Here is a 24,516-nt window from a genome sequence, read left to right on the forward strand (position 1 = left end):
CCATGCAACTGACAACATTTGGTTAATTCATACTGCCATTTTACCTTGGGAATGCTGTGTTGATCCCTGGACTTCATAATATAGGACAAATAACCACTAATGCATTGTCCAAATGCAGCAATATGAAGAACCTGGCCGGTCTAGAAAAGCTGTCATTCCCTGTGCAAGCAAGGTCAGTTTAAGGACAGTGCAGCACAATATAAATAGCATGACAATCTCTCTTCAGCCAGGATGATATCATGCTGGCAAAATGATGATACATAAAAGGATCTAGTTCAGAAGACTATAAAGAAATGTGGTGTAATTTTATTTCAAGCTTTGCGCTATTTTGCAAAAGCTATCAATAGCAAGATACATTTCCTGTTACATTTAAGTAACAGGAAAGGCTTTCTGCCTAAATTAATTCTGTTGGAATAAAGCGGAGTGTAAACCAGCCCTTAAATGATTTTCACATATCAAGTAGGGACTGTTCTGTTTGGACTGGAATAGGATGCAGTCCAAAGACATCAGTGGCTATATTTTATCCCTTTAGTTCTATTTTGAGTCTCTTTTCAAATCTATACTGCAAGTTAAAAGCAAGAGACTGGAACATAGTGGTTTGCTGGGTTGAAGTGCTACTGAGAATGCTTCTATAGGGCCATTCTTTTCGGTGCCGTACAGCTCAGGCTGACCAGTGATCATCTGCAGCTCGGCCGGCATTAAAAGGCTGAGGCAAGGCTCTGACAGCTGAACTTCAGAGGGGAGGGATGAGCCACGACTTGGAGTTAGGAGGATGTTCCCGTCAGTGAAAGGCTGTCCACAACCTCTGCAGAGCCTCAGTACTTCAAGCAAAAGGACTAGATTTATTGTGTTTTCACTTATACTAACCTATCCAGCAATAAATTGATTTGGCTTCTGGATACAGCTGAGTGGTGAGATTGGACAGTCTGAAGCTGATTTTGAACTGGCACAAAGATCCTGTGTGGAAATGTTCTGAAATAAAGCATTAAACAAAGACCACAGCAATAAAGAAGCAGCAGCAAATTATGTACGGCCTAGTCAGGTAAAGAATTGTATTTAATATATTGAATATATTAAATTATGTATTTAATATATGCTTGCATGGTTTATTTCCCCAAAAGTTATGGAATGTAAGGCCCATTTTTTTTCAGTCCATAAAAAAATATGTTGCAGAGTGAGCTAAGAAGTTAATACATTGTTTCTTCTTTCTATTTTTCTTTCACATAGTCCTTAAAATGCTGTATGGATATTTGAAGTAAAGGCTTCAACATTATGGTAAGTTGGTATGTTACATCAGCAAACAATATTGAAGTAAACACTAGGCTGAACACAAAGTAGACCTATTGACAACAATGGATCATGACTAGCTTGTTCCATTGATTTCAATAGGTCTACTTTAACTTTCTGTAGCCAACCCAAAGTCTATGACCCCGTATGCCAAGAAATTTAAACTGTCCATTTCCATGGCACATTTGGTTCAGGAAATGGGCAGCATTTCATTGAGTTTCATGAAAACGGAGTCTAAAACTCTCAAAAGTTGCTGGTCAAATTCCTATCCATTTGAATGAAAGCGTACTATGTCTCTTCATGAGATCAGTACCAGTGTTCACTTTCTGCCAGTTCCAAGAATAGTATTAAGTAAAATGGATAAACTTTTGTCCAACTGCTGAGTCAAATGTGTCATTATGTACAATGGCTTCAAATCAGCAAATAAACAGTTTGCACATAATGGACAATTTCACTTAAAGACTACAAGACTTCAGTGTATAAGTTATTCATCTTCTCCTTTCTCTTCCTCTCCCCAGTTAGAATAGTGTGCAGACTCAGAAAGTCTTTAGAGCAACCCAAGAGGTCCTTCAAAATTTGCCATTAAATAGTAAGAGGGGATATTGAGACTAACATTTTGTTTATTTAGATGGTTTATATGGTCACCCATCTTACTACAGTGATTCTTGGAAATTAAAGCAGTTAATTTTGTTAGAAAGCCAGTTTGGTGCGGTGGTTAAGGCTTCAGGTTAGAAACCATGAGACTCTGAGGGCTAGTCCCATCTCAGGCATAAAGCCAGCTGGGTTACTTTGGGCCAGTCACACTCTCTCAGCCCTAGGAAGCAGGCAATGGCAAACTACTTCTGAAAAACCTTCCAAGAAAACTGCAGGGCCTTCTTCAGGCAGTTGCTAGGAATCAACACTGACTGAAAGGCACCCTCCCCCCAAAATGTTGTTAATTACTTTTATCAAAAATATAATAGAATCAAAATGCTATTTTTTTCCAGGCCATAACCTACTTTATAATATATGGCTCTTGCAGGGCACTCAAAGACCAGTGTGGCATTCAGCCCTGAAAGTTTGCAGACTTTAGCATAACAGCACCAGAAGTAGAGATCAATTTTTCCCCCACAGGATTTTCCATTGTACAGATCATGAATTCTGTTAAACCCTTTTGATACAAAGTTGCCAAAAAAAAATGGTTGTGCAAACTGTTTATCTTCAGTGTTTGTCTACATCTCATTTCTCACAAACATACTTTTGCATGCGTTGTACCAGAGAGTGCACTTCTAGACATACTACTTTCCTCGTATATGCACATTAGGACATGGTTTCTCATGAAGGATACAAACTGCATCACAGTACATGTCAAAATATGAATTTCAGCATAATTGCACATTCAAGGTTTTCTTATGCTTTGGGCAGGTTGAAAATAATTCCTTTTCTGAATTCTGATGGACCAAATTTCTCATCCATCCCAAATCATTACAGAACTGATTCTATAAGGGTCCAATTCAAAGCGCTGGTTTTAACCTTTAAAGCCCTTCATGGCATGGGACCTCATGTCCCCAATTATATCAGGCCGCCCCCTCAGATCTAGCGGAGAAGGCATGCTGAGGGTACCATCAGCTAGCGATGCACATTTGGTGGGTCTCAGTCATCGGACCTTCTCTGCCGTGGTGCCTGCCTGTGGACCATCCTTTCCCCGATGTTAGATTAGCTCCATCCTCTTTGACCTTCTGGAAGTCCCTCAAGACCTGATTATGTCACCAGGCCCGGGGCTCCCAAGGAACCAGAGACATACTTATGAACTCCATTGCTGAGTTATCTATCCTTATTCTTTCTTACCTAGGGTTGGCATATTTGTTCTTTATTGTATTTATCTTTTAATATTGATTTTTATATTTTTTTATACTGATTGTGTATGTATGTGTTGTTTTTACTGGATTATTGTAAGCCACACAGAGTCGCTTTTCTGTGAAATGGGTGGCTATACAAATTTGATTAATACATAAATAAATAAATAAGTTAGTGCATGAACTCTGTTGAATGTACCTTGAAATGTTACAAAAATCAGCAGGAAGAAATTTTAAAAAGGGATAAAATTAAAACCTCTTCTTTGTCTAATTACTTATTGAAAATGAATTTCAGTACCATATCTTTTGCTATTGAGACAATGGCTTTTAGGGATACCAGTTAATGCATTTAGATATGGCAATGATGTATACTTTTATCTAAAATTAACAGGAATTTGGATTACATTGTACTTACCATTGGAAAAGGTATATGAATAACTTGATTCAGTATAACTCAATCCCATTTCTATATCGACTGGAATTGATTTGCATGCATCTAACCCAGTGTTGTCCAAACTTGGCCACTTTAAGATGAGTGGACTTCAACTCCCAGAATTCCCCAGCCAGCCATGCATCTTAAAGTGGCCAAGTTTGGACAACACTGATCTAAGCAAACCCAACTCTGTACTGAGTTCTTCTTTGGAAGTATTTTTCTCAGCAAGAAAGGGAGAAATGTTTCCTAAGACCAGTTTTGACAACACCTTAACTATAGTTTGATTTTATACTATCAAATTTTAATGGGTTTTTTTCATATGTGAATAAGAACATAATCTTTTAAAGTTTGTTTGGGAAGTTACTTTTTAAATAGGCTTACTGACAGTGTGTACGACTACACAACTAAATATGAAACCAAGATATGACTCATCGAATAGATTTAGATGTTTCTCCTAAGGCATTCTTCTATTAATACTCAATGATTCATTCTCCAAATACTATCTGGAACTTGCTGAATTTAAACAAGGATTTACTTTAATCTGTAAATTATCACCATAATCGATGATAAAAATAATATTAGCAGCAGGGGGTATTGGGCTTGTTTAGTACTTGGATAGGAGACCACTGGAAAATTTCAGGCCTATTGACAAGACTGGGAAGTTGGAAAAATATCCCAGAAAGAAGGCCAGAGAAATCATTCAAGGTAAGAACCTTTAATGGTGGATGCAATTTTCAGGAGTTTGAAGAAGTCTTTATCTTTACCATAGTTGCTATTTTCTGATTTTATGGTTCAACATAGCACATTTATCTAGAAAAGTTCAATCCATCAAAACATCAGTGACTTTACATGAATTTCAGTCTTGGCACTGGGTACAATTGCTGAAATTAATGATTTCAGAGTCGCTTTGTGTGAGATGGGTGGCTATAGAAATGTGACATGTAAATGAATAAATGAATGAATGAATGAATGATAGTTTTTTGTACAAAGAAACTTGTACAAAGAAACTATCACATTGGGAAGGAGCATTTGTGGAATCACATACAGAAACTGTTGTTTTTTTTTAAAAAAAATCTGACATTATGCTTCAGTTCATATTGTCTAAAAAAAGGATGTTTTTTTCCTTCCTATTTTCTTTCAAAAAATATTTCATCTGTAGATTCTCATATACAGTGTAAGGTGCAGTGATGGGCAGAAGGTAAAATCTGATGCTTTCTCCATACAAAAACATGTTTGGTTTATGGGCAACTCTGAAACTCAGTGACCTGCCTAATCATTCTGCCAATACAGCTTTAAATTGTACTGTTTCCCCTAGGAAGTAAATAAATAAAAGCTAAACTTGGAATTGAAGTCCTTGCCACTCCAGTACTTGGTGACTCAAGTATTGTGTCAAAGGGCAACTTTGATTCAGGGATGGCCTCAGACACTTGCTGTCTGAGGTGAAGGACAAATTGGATTGTTCCTGTGTCATGAACTGAAACTGACTGGACTGGCTGGCTAGTGAATCATATTTTACCACTCACAATTGAACATTCTCCTTTGCTGAAATAGAGAGATGCACACTAACAGTTTAGTGGCATCCATAGCTCTGTCCCTGACTTATCTTAGCACCCTTGCCTACCATGTCTGGATCCACAAATGCTGCAGTGATAAGGAACATCTTCACCATCTTCAGTTGAAACACCAATTATTGGTGGTTCTGGATGACCACCATGATCTAACTATTAATAATCTTATGACTCAATGTCATGTATATTTCCTGTGCTACTATCATTTTGTGTGGTACAGAAACAACAGCTAACACAAAATGCAATTACAAATTTGTTGTGTGGTGCATCTAACTGCTAATATATGATACAATTGTTGAATAAATAGACTGGCTAGTTTAAATTTCTGGTGTTAATCTATAAGGCCCTAAACAACCTGGGACCATGATACCTAAGATAATTTTTTCTAGTGTAATTCTGTTTGAACACCATCATCATCATCATCATCATCATCATCATCATCATCATCATGCCACAACCAAGGGGGCCTACAGGGGAGAGGGGACTGTTAAAAAAAAAAATCAAGATGGCAGCTGCAACCTGCCCCCTTTTCTGTTTTGTGCAGGTAACAGATGTAAAAAAAAAAAAAGAGTAGACTTGTGGGAGCTCATCATGTTTTATCCTTACATACATGATCACTATGAGGGAGTTTGAATTGCACAGCAGTAGGAGCAGGGAAGCTGAAACTGCTTGATGACCCTGGAGAGGAAGGAGGCAGATAACAGAAACTAGGTTGTTGTCATTTCCTTGGTGTGAAAGGACACGGTTTATGTTAGAAGGTGCCAATATTAGTAGAAAGGCTTGGGGCTGGGTCAGCCCATAGTAAGGTCATCCCATGTTCTTATCAGATGCTACATGACCAGCTGTAAAGGTCATGCTATGATTTATATTGCCTTTGTGAATCTTATGTAACATTTCTGAGGGTATATAACCTGTAACCTTGCTGAAACCTGGCCTTTTTGCATTTTTTTGGCTGGGAGCTCAGCGATCACTGCGGTTGTGCATGACCATAAAAGATATTTTGTTACACCAACAGAATCTCCAAATGCTTTGATTCCTTATTTAACTGGGTATTTTTCCACAACAGGCTACAGTTATGTGGTTGCAGCCACCATCTTCAATTTTTTTGACCCCTCCATTAAAATGCTCCTGGCCACATCCATTGGATATTTACTTGGCATCTGCAATAAAAGATGTGTAGTGTAGTGTTCCCTCTGGAACATCTTTCCCTGAGAAATAAAATAACTCTATTGCAGCTGAAAATATTTGTATTTATCTTCATATTTGAGAATTATAAGGGTATAATGCTATGCATTAATTTAGGCTTAATGATTGAGTGGGTTAATTATTTTATACAGCATGTTTTATTTTAACCCACCTTATAAAATGTAACATACCTTATATTTTATTTTTAAAAAGTTTATATTGGTTACTGCAGTTTAGGACAAATGATGCCTAGATATTTTCAGTGGCAACCAGAGAAGTTGATTGTTGTTGGGTCTAGTATGGGTGTGTGTGTTTGTCTTTTTCAGTTAGTGGGTGGAGAGATTTGTCACAGTGGCTGAATGGAATGTGGGAGGTTGTGGTGCTGAATGCATTCCAACTAAGGGCTGGAAGTTCATCCTGGAGTTGTGGCACAGAGAACATACATCATTTTGAAGAGTGCAGCAAGGTGGAAGATTGACTGTGCCATTCTCCAGCAGAAAAGGACATATTGCGGTGATAGGGAGCTGTGGTGGTTGGAGCAGGATCTAGAGGAGGTACAAACGTGTCCAATCCATCCAAGCCCTGTCGCTATCTGGGCACTGATTTCCCACAGTTGCAGCGCAAGTCTTTCTTTCCTAAATTGTCTTGGAGGAATAATTCTCATCTGTTGGCTGCCAGATTCACCTGTTGGACTATCTACTAGTTAGCTTATTGGACCATCAAGACCTTGGGTTTGCCTGCACTAAGGGTTGATGATTAGGTACATAGTACAATATTGCGTCAGCTCCTAGCCCCACTGGGATTGGGGACTAGTGAAGGAAGCAAGAAAAACATGGAGAAGGTGGTTAGCTGGGTTGGGAAGCTTACAACAGTGAGACTTGTCTTATAACAGCTGACCATGGTAGGCAGAAGCATCTTGAGGGGCCCAGCCAACTGACAAGTACAATATGTGGTTGATTATTGGTTACATCAATAAGTTTTAATTAGACTGCATCCACCATCCTTTCTTGTCTACCTAAGGCCAAGAGAAGGTAACTCTGCAAACCTGCATAATGCTAATTCACTGATGCCATCAGTGGCATCTCCAAGCAGACCATCAAAAGAATGTTGAATTGAAATCAAATAATATCTGCTGATTGCATGCAGGTGTATTCATTTTAAAGTTTGAAGGACTGTACTCTTTTTTTTAATTGAAGGTATCGATCGACTCTGCAGACGACATCACATTGCCATCACATTTGATATTTCACTTGTTTCTTTTTTTTTTTCCTACTAAAAAAAAGGACAGATATGCTTGCAGTTCATTGACATTTGTCTGCATGCCATGGGTATTTAGACCTTGAAATACTTTCATGCCCAGCAACAATCAGACAAAAGCCACTAGCTTATTTTCATGGAGACCTTGCAATAGCCATCAGATAAAAATGACCTTAGTAAATCTCTTTCAGATCAATTTTAATGGTATCAAGAAGTTTCATTTCCACATGTCCATTTTCCCCCCTCCAAATTGGACCCCTGTCTCCTTGCCTTCTCTCAGGCTGATAAGAATGATTAGACAGATATGCTCCTAATGTGATAAATAAGCAGGCTTTCTAAGGAGATAAAGCAATATGATTGATCTGGGCAACAGAAAATGAAAATTAAAAAAGAACCAAACAGACATACATATGCCAAAGTTCTCTGCCCACATTGTCCATTAGGCCTTGCAAACAGGGAATGGACCTTATGCCAAAGTTTCATTTGGATCCGACTTCAAGATTTATGTGCTTGTGTTTTCATGACTTCAAATTAGTTTTATCTTATATTAGTGACTATGCCATAATTTTTCCTATTAATCCTAACATTGACTTTTGTGATGAATTTCAAAATATAGAAGCATAATAACCATTCTACAATAATTCCTTACTAAATCTCAGCAAGTACAAAGTTTGTTTATAATTCTGTATAGCATATATGCATTCAGCCATCCCACATAAAACAAAAAAGTCTAACAATATTTGATATAAGATTATCTTGGATGATAACATGTCCACATTAACCTATATAACTCTGTTAATTTGCCTAAGATCCAGCTTCCAGATACTGCTTTTATCTTTGCCCATCCTAGGATCTCTAATATGTATAAAATAATATCACAATGAGTTCCAAAACAATATATTTCTCATTTATTTGATAAAGTAGCTTGACAGCTTGGCTAAAACATTGTAACACACAAACTGATGATGATGATTAGATTTTTATCCTGCCTTTTTTAACATGTTGATTAGTGATATGTCTGAAATGTGTAAACCCATAGTTTGAACTACAAAGTTCCTTAGTCTATAATTTCAATCATCTCATACTATGAGAACAACAAACAGCACCAACACCAATATTTAAACAAATGACAATGTTTAGCATTGATTACTTTAGAGCAGTAACTATTTTGGGCAGTGATATGCTCACCTGTAAATATAACTTTAGTATATTTTCTAGTATAATAAGAATTACTTGGTCTTGGGTTTGTTTCCCAGTTAAACTCAATTCAACAATCCAAATGTGATTGTTAATATTATGTGTGTGTGACTGAAAGAATTATAAGCAGATTGTCATAGTTTATGGGGATTTCAGTATCATGTAATAATTTTCCATTTTTTTTTCTTAGTTTGATCACACTCACATTACATTACCTAAGCTATAGATGCAACCAAGTGAATGTCAGTAATATTGGAGACTTCTAAGAGTCTATAAACAAGACAATATATAAATCTGGGAAACAAATAAGTAAATGTTGCACGCCACCAGTACTATTCCAGTACAAAAGTAGCCCGAGCCTTTTCATTCCATTGTCAATCCATTATGTAGAGCATTATAATTTATTTATCAAATTTATATAGCCACTCATCTCATGAATGTGAAAGCAGAACAATTAAAAATAAAACTTTAAAAACCATTAAACAATTAAAACATAAATATAACTAAAACCACAGGAGAGTGCCTTCAAGATCTTACGTACAATACAGCCATTTCACAGGCTTCCGACTTCCATAAGATCCCCAAGCCTGCTGATAAAACCAAGTTTTAAGGGATTTCTGGAAAATCAGTAGGGTTGGGGCCAATCTCACCTTGGGTGGGATAATATTCCAAAGAGTGGGTGCCACAGCAGAGAATGCTTGCCTCCTGGTTCTGTCAGATGGAGCTTCTTAGCAGATGGGACCCATAACATGCCCTTCATGTTGGACCTGTGAATCATGCTGTTAAGAGTTCTAAACACTTAGAATTTATTGTCTTATGAATTCTTACAGGAACCATATACTGTAACTCAGTATTACTATCTCCATTTTCTAAATGGGAGTTTGGGGCTTAAAAAGTATAGCCTGCCTAAGATCATGCTTACGATTCATGGCAATGGTTAGATTCATAACAGTGATTTGTAGTCCACTGTTTTAGTCATTATGCCAGGTCACCTTTAGTGGTGTTTCAAGACAAGCTGGAATTTCAGTATGAAGTTCAGAATGATTTCAGTTTGAAATCCCTTTTTATGTTTCTCGTTATTTGCATTACCACAAATATACTCCTTTTGCTCCTAGGGAAGATTTTCCAGAAGAGACATCCATTGCCCAGTGTGATACAGAATCTAGCACCTACTTAATGAACCATGAGAGAATGTCAATGGAGCTTATGACTGCACTGGAAGATCCATGTATTAGCTGGCAGTGTTTGCATTTTAATGACCACTCTCACAGAACTGTGCTTCAGCTCTACCACCCTATTGTCTTTTGAATGGTCTTCTGTGCATTCTTACAATAAGCATATTGTAAAACAGTTTCCGGCATAATAATGTAGGTAGGAAAAATATTTTAAAAAGTGTTTGGTACCTAGGGGCAACATCATAGTATCATTAATTGGCAAATCTGCTTTCTTCACTGAAGGACCAGCTGTTAGATGCTACCAAAAGAATGGTATATGGCCATGGAATTTGATTTAAGATGGAGGGAAGTTCACAGATCATCATCCCCTCTCAGTTCATTCATACTTCATTACTTACCTGATTTAAATGTATAAAAAGTAGAAGTACAGAGTTTTCCTAAAGTTTTTGTCCTATAAACTGGATTGTTATTCAAATTCAATGCCTTACCCCATTCAGTCTCATTTTAATAGAACTCTGCATAGATGAGCCTTTTTCATGTTTATTTTTTAATTTATTTATCGAATTTGTCACCGCCCATCTCATTAAATCACTCTAAGCAGTTTACAAAACAATTAAAATCAATTAAAATTACAAAATTACAGAAATAAATAAAAAATAAAGAAATGCAAAATAATTGGCGATCACTCAGGGAGCGTCATCGAGGCACTAGCCACCCCTAATATTGGGCAGAGTTGTTATCCCCCCACGCAAGTGGGCAGAGCCAGGTCTTCAATTTTTTCTTGAAGTTTTAATGTAAGTTTAATATAGAAAAGGATATGTCTGACTTTTCCAGTTCTTATTGTTTCAAGGAGAATATACCTATATAACTATCTCTACTACTGCATCACTTCAATAGTGACCTTGGGATGAAAGAAGGGCAGCTACTGTTTATGATATGGAGATAAGTCTAAACCTGATCTTTCCCACTGGAGAAAGTTTATCTATATCCTTCCTTCCTTCCTTCCTTCCTTCCTTCCTTCCTTCCTTCCTTCCTTCCTTCCTTCCTTCCTTCCTTCCTTCCTTCCTTCCTCTTTCTCTCCCATAGTCAAGTGATCTGAAGCTGGATCTCCAAGTCAAAGTACAAGCCCCCATTTGTAGAGAATATAGAGGATAGCTTTGAAGGACAGAGGAAAGATCCATTACCTAGGCAGTGATCAGATAAACGTGACTTGAGCCCAGACCAAGAAAGTGGTTTATGAAAACACCACAGACAGGCCTGCCCCCAATTCATATGAAGATAAAAGAGGGAAGAAAGGAAGCACATTCAGACTTGCAAGATTTTGTTCCTATAGCTGTTCAAATACAAGTAGCTATACACCCAAATGGTGTCTGCTTCTTAGGGCTGACACCATTCCACTGGAATATTATATATTTATCATTTTTTGTGTGTCAACTCTTCCATTAAAACACGCATTTGTTGCTATACATAGTTTTCCCTAATATAAACTATATTGAATCGTTTAGTGAAATACTGTAAATAGTGAAATATAAACTGCTATATTACTTTATATTATATAATTATATGAAAGCCAGTTTGGTGTAGCAGTTAAGGCACTAGGCTAGAAACCGGGAGACTGTGAGTTCTAGTCCTGCATTAGACACAAAGGCAGCTGGGTGACCTTGGCCAGTCATTCTTTCTCAGCCCTAGGAAGCAGGCAATGGCAAGCCATTTCTGAAATCTTACTGAGAAAACTTCAGGAACTTGTCCATGCAATTGCCAGGAGTCTCTCTCTCTCTCTCTCTCTCTCTCTCTCTCTCTCTCTCTCTCTCTCTCTCTATATATATATATATATGTGTGTGTGTGTGTGTGTGTGTGTGTATGTGTATGTGTATGTGTATGTGTATGTGTATGTGTATGTGTATATATATTGTGATGGAATGGAATTATGAAGGCCAGACTCAGGGAGAAAAACATTTTCTTTCATCTCCTGAGGCGTGAGGGAGAGATGAGGATGAGACTGGTACCTCCCTGAGGAATTCACAGTGTTGTGGCTGGCATTACTTGGGAACTGGGGTTTCAGTCTGGGAAGATTCTTGCTAGAGGTTGTAGCTAGTAAACATTGCTGGACTGAATTTACATGGTCTCGGAGTTCCTTGGGCTAGGCCTGACATATATATAGTAACAGTTTTATTATTTTGTAATTTTATAGTTAATGTTAAGTATAAACTATCTCCGTGTTGTTGCCATGTTAAATTCCATTTTGACTGATTATGCCAGTGTTTCTCAACCTTAGCGACTTTCCCCATACTGCCTGGGGAATTCTGGAAGTTGAAGTCCACACATCTTAAAGTTGCTAAGGTTGACAAACACTGGATTATGCCATCTTGCTTCTCCTGACCTCGGCAGCAGCTTTCTTTTTTCATCTCTAGCAACAGCATCATTTTTATCACAAAGTGAATTTGTGGCAGGATGCTGCCCTTTGGCAGAGCTTTCTATGGATGCTGTGGCCCGCAAAACATGCACTGTATTAACAAAGTATTTAAAACTGAAGCTAGCTTATCATATTCTGCTCTGAAACATCAATCAGGACTGTCAAAATCTACAAACTATATCAAAGGGGAAAAATGACTGCATGGGCTACAGTTGCAGTATCACAAATGCATGTGTGCTGGGGCCGGGTTTGCAAACTTCAAGAGATTCACCTAACTTCATCTTGATTCCACCCTCCAAGAACACGTAAGGTTCATCCCCACAGTGCTGGCTCCATCTTGTTATGTGGTTGAGAAACTGCAGCCATTAAAAAATAGGCTATGGTATAATTTTTGTTTTACAGCACTGCATGGAAAAACAGTTGCTGCTCATAACAGCTCTGTGGTTGGTTGATTTAAAGCAGGAGGAAGGCTTCAAATTGACACGCAGACTGTTCATGAAGGAGGACATTCTGTCCTTAAGTCTCTCTGATTGACTGTGTTTAATCGTGCTGAGCAGGCCAAATTAGGCTGCAGAGTTTGCACATTGCAGAGATATTTAGAGATGGGTCTTCTTTCCCTCCTTGCAATCCTGAAATGAAACAGAAAAACTTGGTGCTTAGATTTAAACACACTGCTTTGGTTACTAATTCATATTCATGTGTGTGTGTGTGTGTGTGTATGAGGGGCAACAGGAAGCAGGAACTTTGAGGTAAGCTTCCCATGCAGATGATATTCAAGGAATGATAGCTCTTCTAAAAAGGAATGGATGAACCATAAGAGGGGTACATGACACTATAGCATGAAAATCAGAACAGCACCCTAAAACCTCAATTCTTTGGACCTCCATTCAGTGGATTTTGAATGCAACAGACAAAATTTTGCTTCAGAATTCACCCCAAGCAACAGTCTGTTGTTTTTGAAGTAATCTAGATAATTAATGTAATTTATGTTATTGACATTACTGATGCAATTTATGTTATTTGCATGATTACACTTTTATGTCATTTGTATCAATTTACATCAATTAGCATCATTATGTAATTGTGCAAATGATGTAAATTACATCAGAGATTGAATCCGGCTTTAACAGACATTTGGATTTAACGGATACCTCTTCCCCCCATTTGATCTATTAAACTGAGATTTCACTGCATTACTGTAGAATAAATAAGAGTCAGATGATAGAAAGTGACATAATGGCCATTTCTTCTGCCTCAGTTCACATTTTTGCTGAGCAACAGTAACTCTAATGCAGAGCAAATGCAGTTAATAAATAAAAATGCATCATCATCATTATTATGGAGGCAAATCCCCCAGTGCTTTCCTGTGATGATCATTGTAGCAGGAGAGGGGACTGTGTGGCATACTGAGCATCTTGGACAGAATGAAGAAAGCTGAAATGTGGTTGGCAATTCAGCCTGAAGGACACATTGCTTTCAGTGTGCTAATGCAGTTGCACAAAAGAGAGTACGCATGAAAACAGGGTTGCAAGACATGCTGGAACATTTCCTTTTGAGCTTCATCTCTCTTGACAGTAATGCCTCATAGGACAAGAAATGACAACTTGCAAATTTAGATTTAAAATAGCAAATGCTCATCACATCCTAGTGAAAAATATTATAATAGAGTGCTTTTGGACTAAATTAAGTTTCTTCATAGGACTGGAAAATGCCTTTAAATGCCAGTAGGGCCATACTTGTAGTTACCTTTTGAGTTTCAAAATATATTTTCCTTTGTTGCCACACTTTATGAATAGTAGTGGGAATTACAAGTAGCTATTAGGCAGCTTTCAAGCCAAATACATTATTTTATTATTACAGTTTTGAAAGTGAATACCTGTAAAAGTTGGTGGGAGTACTGCAATGAACAAATTATTTTTTCTTCCCCCAGATCCTTGTCTTCATGTTTTCTATTTTAGGATGGAAGGAAAGAAAACCTCACAAATATTTATCTTTACTACTTGCAAGGAATGATCATAACACGAAGTATTACCCAGCAGTTCTGAGCTTGTAACAGCTCCAATAGATTCCACATGTCTGCTTAAATTTCACTCTCTCTATCTCCCGTTGTTTTCAAAATGGTTTTTTCTGCCTCTTTGAAGGTATATTCTTTAGAATCAAGATGTAGAATACCCAAGAAATTAAATTACAAAGTGTGCTGTTATTTTCTCACCCAAAGTGGCAATGAACTTAATTCACTGTCAGTTAATGCTGGGTGCATCGCCAGTATATTAAGTTCTGCATAACTGCAGTGGCACAGGACCCCATTCACTGAAGCTTAATGCAGGCAAGACAGTGTGCTAAATCAAATACTATGAATAATTCATGAGACCCTGTTTTATAATCTGGGAGATAAACAGAAGAAAACAAAACAAAATCCCGAATGCAGAGAGGTTTCCTTTTCTGGTTAATTTTTTTTTTTAAGTTTCTCTCTTTTTTTGGTAGAGCAGAATATGGAATGTATATCCAAGCCAGAAAAACAACACAAACACCTCCCTCCCTCCCCCCAACAGTGCACAATGGTGCTTTTCCCTGACAGAATTTCTCAGTGCCATAAAACAAACTATCCTGTAAAGGCTTTGGTTGTTTGTAGTGTTTTTGAACTTTCTCCTGTCTTTTTATTGTTGTTAAAATTGGCCTCCCTCAACCCTTTGCAACCAATTAGAAAAGCAAATAAATTATCCACTTTATCTTCCTGCCAGGAGAACCTTGGATCTGCATTTACTTATAGGGAACAAGCAGGGTAATGGGCCTTGCAGCCTCGTAGTGACCCTTCCTCATCCTGCCTGCCATTTACATAAAATCCTGGGAAATGGTGGTAGTTGCTAAGAGTTATATAGCATGAGTTGGATTTGCTGTTTGTGGATGTCAAGCCTTTTCTCCTTAGATGCCCTTTTGCCTTTGTTGTAGTAAACAGATTTTTTTTAAAAAGCATTCTGGTCTTATTTGGAGTTACATTCTTAGTCAGTTTTCTAATGGCTTCAGATAAGACAACAGCAGCCTTGCCTCTTCACTGTCTCAGTTGCTTGGCCATTGCTAGTTTTCTACTGCTTTGAAACGGTGAGGGCAAACAGAGTTCATTATTCTGCTGTATTCCAGGCTGAAATAATTATAAGCCTAGGCCATCTGTGCCTGTCTTTTACAACACTTTCCTGAGGACAAATTAAGGGCACTTGCTTGAGGTCAAAACGCACTCCTGCTGTGACATCCCCATCTTCCACTTGCAGGAAAAAGCAGAATATAACAATGCGTTTCAAAGCCCTTAACAAAACAATAATTGATTCTAAGCTATACTTACAGGGTTTGTACTCAATTTAACACATTTACATGCCCATAATCAAATATCACTAATACAGGATACTTGCCTACTGGAGGGTACATAACTTTAAGTTATATCCAGTGTTGAATAAGCACATTTCTGATCACCCAATGGGTATTTCCATTGTTCTCCTCTCCCCTCCATACCATCTACCCAATTTATCTTTGGAGGATCTTCAAAGAGGATCTTCCTCTTTCCAGAGCAGTTATGGGGGGGTGTTAGGTATTTGGAATACATTTTTCTGGTGGAATGGCATCCACCCACAGCATTCAGTCCAACTCTTTGACTATAATATTTAGGACATTTGGTCACTTAGATCAGGAATGGGCAGATTGTGGTGAATGAACTGCCTCTGGCTTTCCACCCTCACTTCTAAGCTCTCCATAACTACCCAAGGACACCCAGCTTAATTCAATAGCCGGATGCTGATTTCAACAATTCTGTCTTTTTTAATTTCAATGAAGTAATAACAAAAATATATGATAACCCCTCCTACCCACCTTAATACACTTATTATGTATTTAATAATGTTCTCACAAACATCCAAGTTTTCCATAGCCAAACATTTCAACCCCTTCTCCTCTGGAATGACATTGTATCACTTCTGGGCTCTTTGCAGCCGTTAAATACCATTAAAACAAACAAACAATAAAATGTAGTTCCTGACTATGAAAAGATAACCTTGCACTGACTTAGAGGAATGCATTCTAAATCTTTTTATTTTATTTATTTATAAAATTTATATGCCGCCCATCTCCCCCAGAGGGTGACTCTGGGAGGCTCACAGTTCAAATCCAAAACAGTAAAAACAATAAAAATATAAATATCCATATTAAAATTAACAAATATATATATATATATATATATATATATATATATATATATACACACACACACACACACACACACACACACACATATATATATATACTATATACAATTCAGGATGATGGGGGAGCAGTATTGATCATCCCACCAGCCAATTCCAACAATGTGAGCCCCCATCAGGCCCCAGGCCATCTGGCATAGTCATGTTTTCACACTTTTTTGGAAGGCCAGGAGAGTGGGGGCAACCCACACCTGAGGTGGTAAGCTGCTCCACAGGGCGGGGGCCACGGCAGAAAAGGCCCTCTTCCTAGACCCCTCCAGCCAAAATTCTTTGACTGGTGGGGTCTGCAACATGCCCCTTCTGCTGGACCAAGTGGGGCGGACAGATATAACGGGGGCAGACGGCTCCTCAGATATCCTGGGAGCCATGGAGGGCTTTAAAAGTAATAACCAACACCTTGAATTAGACCTGGAAGCAAACTGGCAATCAATGCAGCTCGCGTAACAGAGGTATTATATGTGCCACCCTAGGGCATTCAAAACTGTCTGCGCTGCTGCATTTTGCGCCAGCTGTAGCTTCCAAATACTCTTCAAGGGTAGCCCCATGTAGAGTGCATTGCAGTAATCTAAATGGGACGTGACCAGGACATGAATGACCATGCAGAGGGCCTCCTGATCCAGGAAGGGGTGTAACTGACCCACATCACGAAATTGTGCAAAGGCCCTCCTAGCCACGGCTACTACCTGCTCTTCGAACAGAAGTCATGAGTCTAGGAGGACCCCCAGATTACACACCAGGTCTGTCTGGGGTAGCGCAACCCCACCCAGAACCAAGGATGATAAGCTCCTAGATCTTGAGGTTCCCTGTACCCACAGCCACTCCATTTTACCGGGGTTCAGTTGAAGCCTTTTGTTGAAAGGACAACAATAATATATTTGGAAGCAGATTTTTTAAAAAGTATGATTAGTTATTTGAATATCAAACTTGCTTCTTCTTTTTTTTCCCCACAGGAGTTAATAGTTTTTAAAAAGATGCTTACTGCAACATATATATGCATCCCATAAGAACTATTGAAGGATGTAGTTTCATTCCAGTAATTTCTATGCAACTGGTTGAAATAGAATTTCTTTAGTAAATTCATCAGCTAAAATAGTCCTAATTTTAACATTTATGCAGTTTTAAGTTACCTGGGTGAAACCCTAGCAGCTCTAATAAAAAATAAATAAAAATCAGTTAAAGCAGAATATTTAAAACTGGCTTTGATGGAGCATAATAACACTACATATAATAGATTGTTTATGGATCATATATTTGATTAACTGCTTGCCTAAATGTGGTACACATGATAACTGACTCTAGAAAGAATCCTTACAATTACAGTTCACTATGTATATTCCATTGCACTGGGCAATTATTGCATTTAATTCAGTCCTGAATCATCTCTTTATCTTAAGCACAATTTTATACTTAGCTGCTTAATTATCTTTATGTGGTCAGCAAAGTTCCAGATTGTGCTCATCATGTGGGCTAGGTGACTCATTCATACTTGTTAGTATCCTCTTGTTCCTGCCTCTAATTTGGAAAAAGAATAAGGAATGTTCTGGAAACACAGTGCTTGACAGAACTGGTCTCCCATTACTTCATGCCTTCATGGAAGACCTGCAATTCCAGTTTACTTTTGGAAAGCATCATCCATATAATTTCCTTGATTGGGTTGGCAATGAAAGTCACCAACGACACATTTTGTTTGTTTCTCAACTTACTGTAACACAGATTAAGATGTGTTAAGATGTTCACTAGGCTATTCTGCCTGGCATCCATTAGAATGTGATAGGAAATTCCCACAGAGTTGCAGTGTTGGATGTTCTAGGCTGTTTGTACTTTTACTCGATGAACCTGTCCCTCACTGCTTCTTCTGTATGTGTCCTTTTTTGTTTTCAGATGTTCTTTTTTTTTTTTTCTGCAGCAGCATTGTCTTCTTCTGCTGCCCTATTTTTCCCTCTCACTGGAACTGTTTGCAAATGTGCATTTGGTATCTTAATCTGTGTTATAGTAAATTGAGAAACAAACAAAATGTGTTGTTGGTGACTATCATTGCCGGCCCAATCAAGGAAATTATATGGATGATGCTTTCCAAAAGTAGACTGGAACTGCAGATCTTCCATGAAGGCATGAAGTAATGGGAGACTTTATATTGGGAGACTGATTCTGTCAAGCACTGTGTTTCCAGAACATTCCTTATTCTTTTTCCAAATTAGAGGCAGGAGCAAGAGGATACTAACAAGTATGAAAGATTTTGTCAAAAAAGTGAAAGTAGCAGGAACATTTAGGAAAACTGATCATATAACACTGGTATTCTTGATCTTAAGAGAAAACAGCTGGGTATAATCAAATACATATTTTCAGCTTCCAAAAAGCAGATTTTAATAAGTGAAAGCAATGATAAATATAATTCCATGGCAGGAGAAACTAATGGGAGAAAGACCAAGAGAGGTAGAGCTTTTAAAAATGAAGGTATGTTTGTCTTGAAGAGACATCAGTAGGAGCAGAGCCTGGGAGACACCCTAGTACTGGTTCAGGTCCTTGATTGCATGCTTCTTCAGCATCTGGCCTAGTTCCCAGTCTGATGTGGCTATTCTGCTGGACTGTTCCACCTGACTGGAAGAAGGGGAGCTGCTGAATGCCAAGGGCAGGAGCAACTGTGGGTGGGGATGGCTTGGAGTTCTGTATGGAAGTGGGTTGGATGGGGCCCTTTGCCTGGGAGGATGGAGGTGAGTTGTGGGAAAGGTAAGAGCAAGTGCAACCCTCAATGTAGTGATGGATAGGGGGGATATGGTGGGAACCTGAGACAGACTGGCTTTGAGGGTTAGCAGGTTCAATAGCTAAGATTGCTCTCACCTGGCAGCCTTCAGTGTTTACCTTCAGTGCTAGTTCATTGGACTTTTGGTGGCCCCGATCTCTGGCTGATGCTGCTACTCAATACCAGGTTGATGTGCAATAAAGCCATCCTCATCCATGATTTGATTGTGGAGAAGTTGGCTTGTATAACTGAGACTTGGGTAGGATCAGAGCGGGGTCCTGCCTTTTCAGAGGTATGCCCTCCTGTATTTTGTGTTTGGCATCAGCCACAATTCGAGGGCAAAGTGGGTGGGATGGCAGTTACCATCTAAGAAGACTTGCTAGTTATTAGAGGCTCTGTGCCACAGATAACTAGATGATCTTGTGGTTAATGTTGGGCTGCAGGGAGGAGTTGGATTTGTTGCTGCTGTAATGGCTTCCCTGCTGCACAGTGATATCCTTGTCAGGTTAGTAGTTAGGAGCTGAATCCTCAAGACTCCAGATAGTGTGAGTCTATGCTGGTTATTACCTATAAATCCATACATGGCATAGAACCTAGCTATTTGAGTCCCCACCTGTGTCCTGTAATAACTGCCTGTTCCATGGCTTACTTTGAATATGTCAATTAAACATTTAGTAAGATGAAGAGGCCTTCTTTATTGCATGAACCACCCTTTGGAACAGTATCCCCCTTCGTGACCATCTTCAAGCAATCCTTAAAAACTAGGCTTTTCCTCCAGGTCTTGGATTAGGATATTTGGGCTGGACTCTTTAAGTTGGGGGTGATATGGAAGAAAGTTATGTTGTTTCCTCAGATGAGCGTTGTCTTTTTATGTAATGTTGCTTTTTAATTTTATGAAGCCACTCCAAGTTGTTCTGGAGTTGGGTGGTTTGAAAATCTATAAATAGATATATAAATTTGGGGCATTGTGTAGCCAGTCATTCACTTGCAATATTTTTTTCTCCTTTCTGGTCTTCTTCTGTAGACTTAGCATAAGAATGACACCTGAGGCCCCAGGGTTTTGAGCTTTCTTCTCAGACATTTAAAAACAATTGTGACAATTGTAGCTCTTCTCTGCAGAATGGTTTGTTCCCATGTGGACTAGCAGAGAGAGGTAATTTTCAGTGGATTTGATAAGTTTGGAAGTTTTTCTGTCGTGTACATTTCCCCCCCGGCAGACAGAGTCATGAGTCAACAGGTTTAGTTGGCAGACATTTGTCCTGGTTATTGTAGATGTGAATCACCAACTATTATGGTACTCCTCTTTGTCTTCTTGCAGGGCATGAGTACATCCCCTTCTGCCTTTTGAGGGTTCACCATCCTGTCTCTTCTGTTCTGTAGGGTCACATTTTTTCTATCCCTGCAAGCTCAGAAACCATTTCTTTTGTGAGGGCCTGAAAGCTGTTTCTGAGTTCAGCTGTGCAGAATTACTTTTTGTTGTCATTCTAGTCCAAGATCTTCCTCCTTTGATTACGTTTCCATGAGATTCCTGTAGTGCATCTTTTCTTTGATCTGATTAGTGTTCATCTCTCATCAGCTATAGAATGGCCACTTATTGCTCCAGTCCTTTGATGTTTTCTTCTAGAATGTTCACAACTTGCGCTTGATGCAAATACACCAAGGTTGTTTCCAGGCAGACACACAATCACACCACAAGCATTTTAGATCAGGTCTGCAAAATCCTGCCCACTTACCTTCACTTTTGTTTCTTGAGGTACTACCAAGAGAAGACTTTATTTTTCTTCCCTTCTTAAGCACTCAGGATGGCTAAGTATACACTGTGGACTTAAGAGTTCCAACTTGAATTCACCCATCAAACTCTTTTTACTCTCACTTTTCTTGGTCTTTGAGCCTGGTCCTGCTTTACAGGTGCTTTATATTCCTCCTATGGTCCCTGCTTAAACAGCAGGGAACTATTTCAGGTGATACTTAATGCAATTTGGCTCTTGCCTTTTCAGATAACTTGCTACTGAGGTCAATAGTTAAAGTTCATTGAATAAGTTTACACATCATACTAAACTGTAGTTGGCTGAATTTATACAACACATTAAGCTAAGGTTGGTCTTTGATGGTATTGGGTTGTACCTCAGCATCCCAATCTTTCAAAGGGTATTTAAGATGATTCTTTTAAACCCACCACTGTCAGGTAAGTAGAGAATAGAGCATCCTGTCACATGTAGTATCCAAGCTGCCACTTTATGTTAGTGGCTGAATGGAACTATTTATCCCGTTATTATTATTATTTTAACCTACTATTTTTCTAACATACATTTCGTTCTGATCACTATGTAACTCTGGGCACATTGTGCACATAGTGTCATTTACTTATTTATCATATTCATCATATTTATATAGCCCCCCATCTCACACAAGGTGACCCTGGGCGGCGATGTGTATGACATCATCATAATTTCTACTGGGTGCCTATTTATCTAACTAAAATTATTTGAAAGAGCAGGCAAGCTACAAACTAATTGTATTTCCTAAGAACTCGAGCTTACCTGGCCATTGAAAAAAGCACATGGGTATTAATTCAGGCACCTGAAATAAATATTTTGGCATATTCCATTTCCCCAATCTTCACAGAATGAGTCTAGACTACTCTGCAGAAATTAGACATCGTTCTGTCCCCTTACATTTTTATATCAGTAGATTTCTATATCAGGAATGCTTTAATATGTTTAAATGCTTCATATTAAAATATTTAATATTTTTTAAAGTTTAATGATTTTAATTTCATCTTTTATGTAAAAGAATTGTTGTTCTACAAGTTTCTAAAATAGGAAGGCTTGAATCATCCATTTGTTAAATGTAATAGAGCTAAACTTCAATTGTAATGTTCTGTGAAACATTATTAATGGAAGAATTTGATGACCTAATTATTCAGAGTCAATTATTCAAACCCAGTATCTGGATTTTAATATAAAATACTGAAATACATAACACATAGAAGTTAGAGATATATTCTATTTCTTTCAAGAAGATAAAAACTTATCCAAAAATTTCTAAGACAGCAAAAATAAGCAACAAAGTATTCTGTAGATGTGTCTACCTATCCTAAACAAACAGTAGATATAATCCTAGCAATGATTTATTTGATAATGCAAGCCTATGCATGCCTATCTAGAAGACTGTTGAATTCAGTAAATTGTAATGATTCTTTGGAACTGTAGTCTACATCTTGAGACTACTAGGGAAGATACAATCTAAAGATGTCCTAGGCTTACTTTAATTTTTACCTACCTTTATTCCCTGTCAGTAGTACCCGGAACACACAGAATCAAGAATGAACAGGTTAGAATGAACAGGTTTAAAGGCTTGCTAGTACACTGCATTCTCACCAGTGTAGTGCTTAACATTTCTTTAAATCAGGTGCTGAAAACCTGGTGCATGCCAGAACATTTGTACTTCACTTACCATCAGCTCCAACCAGCATGGCTAATGGAAAGAGGTTGTGAGAGTTGAGATCCAACATCTGGGGGAGGGGGGCACCAGATTGCCTGCTGCAGCATTAGATGGCTTAATAGCTACCATTCCCTGATGTGGGACATAGGATGAATGCTAAATGGGTCTTTAATGAAGAAAAAGTGCCATTTTCATTCAGCCCCCTTCCAGAACTAGTCTAGCTACAATCAATGCAATTGATCTTATACTGTTTTATTACCTTTATAGAATTAATGTAATGATTTTTCTTATGTTTCTCTGTTTTATTAATTCAAAGAAGTTCTAATTCTAGTATGCTGTGATAGATCCCTGTAATATGGAGAAAATACTAATCTTTATTATTTAATGGTATATACTGCAATCTCTTCAAAAGAAGCAAAATTCTGGAGTGAAGGACCCTGTGGGAGACACATATTTCTCAAAAACAATTTTTTAGAACTAATTAATAGAACAGTATGAATAGGGGTTAACATTACATTTAGTTAAGGAGATTGGCCAATTTCATCTGTTCAAATACATTTTTTTTCTCAGTATATTCTGTCACTCTAAGTAGTAGTATTTGGAAAAGGTATCCTGCATTTTTCTACTGGTTCTCATTGAATGTGATAAAAAAAAAATTGCTTTAGACATTTCTTTTAAAGGAGAATGGGTAGAATGCCGCTTTCTATGATAAGCATATATCATATGGGGTTAAGTTTTGCTTCCTTAGTATGTTTTTGAAAACAAAGGCAGGTCTAGAGGGGGACAAAAAGCTCACATTGTACTTTTATTTTAGATTACATCAGGCTATCAGCTGCGAGGGGGGAAAGTGCTTGCTAAAAGAATGCAAACAAATGGCAATATTGAAGCCAGTGACAAGTGAATGGAAAGTAATGCCTCCTATGTTATGTCACCAACAGATGGCAATACTGAAATGCTAGAAGCTTTGATGTGTTCTTTAGCATCTGTTCTTTCACTTCAGTCAATGGGAAGTTGCTGTGGAAAACGGTTGGGTTGCTAATGTTTCTGAAATGGAAGCATACAGTGAGTATTCATCATTTTCCTTGAAACAATGCTCTGTGATTGAATTTTGAATGTTGAAGGAGTTCCTCTAGTTGGAACTCACTGCCAAATTCAGGTTGTTTATGGTGATGAAGCTGTTGACATGAGTACTGTGCATCTCTAAGCCAAAAAATATAAAAATTGTGAACCAGGAAGGCTGATTTGTGTGATCAAGAATGAAGTGGATGAACTACAACAGTAACCAATGAGTTTCACCATCTGCTATCAGTCCAGGCTTGGTGTCATATAACTTCTTCCTTTTCCAAATTGAAGGAATACTTTCATGGGCATTTGTTTGACTCAAATGAAGAAAGGGAAAGGACTGTCAGGACCTGGTTGAAGAGAGAAAGTATATATTTCTTTTGTGAGGGCTTTAGGAAACTTGTCTGTTATTGGCAGAAGTGTATAGCAATTAAAGGCGATTATATGGAGAAATACGGGTAACAAACAAGATCATTTCAAGGATAATTTTCCTGTTTTCATTTATTAAAATATCCCTATTTAAACTACAGTTATGGAGTTTGAGGCATTACTTTCCATTCAACCCTCATATTTGTATACTTTGATAAATCTTGTGTGTTATCCAAACTGCTTGTTTCTGTTCTTGAGTAAAATAAGACAAAACAAACAAACAAATAAAACCCTATGTGGTCTT

The 24,516-nt window shown here is 38.0% G+C and overlaps 1 long non-coding RNA gene across 1 annotated transcript in view; it reads left to right on the top strand.

Moving 5' to 3' along the window:
- Window positions 1-309: 309 nt before the first annotated feature.
- The window catches only part of LOC148213745 (uncharacterized), a 105,988-nt gene continuing 81,781 nt past the window's right edge, over window positions 310-24,516 (top strand). Inside the window, exons 1-2 of the long non-coding RNA XR_015794007.1 lie at window positions 310-1,042; window positions 1,228-1,275. This is a non-coding gene — a long non-coding RNA (uncharacterized LOC148213745). The remainder of the gene's footprint in view (window positions 1,043-1,227; window positions 1,276-24,516) is intronic.

This window comes from Python bivittatus, unplaced genomic scaffold (assembly GCF_059951505.1).
Source record: "Python bivittatus isolate LINGU-HERP-01145 unplaced genomic scaffold, Pbiv_v1 ctg000840_np1212, whole genome shotgun sequence".
Lineage (NCBI taxonomy): Eukaryota > Metazoa > Chordata > Lepidosauria > Squamata > Pythonidae > Python > Python bivittatus.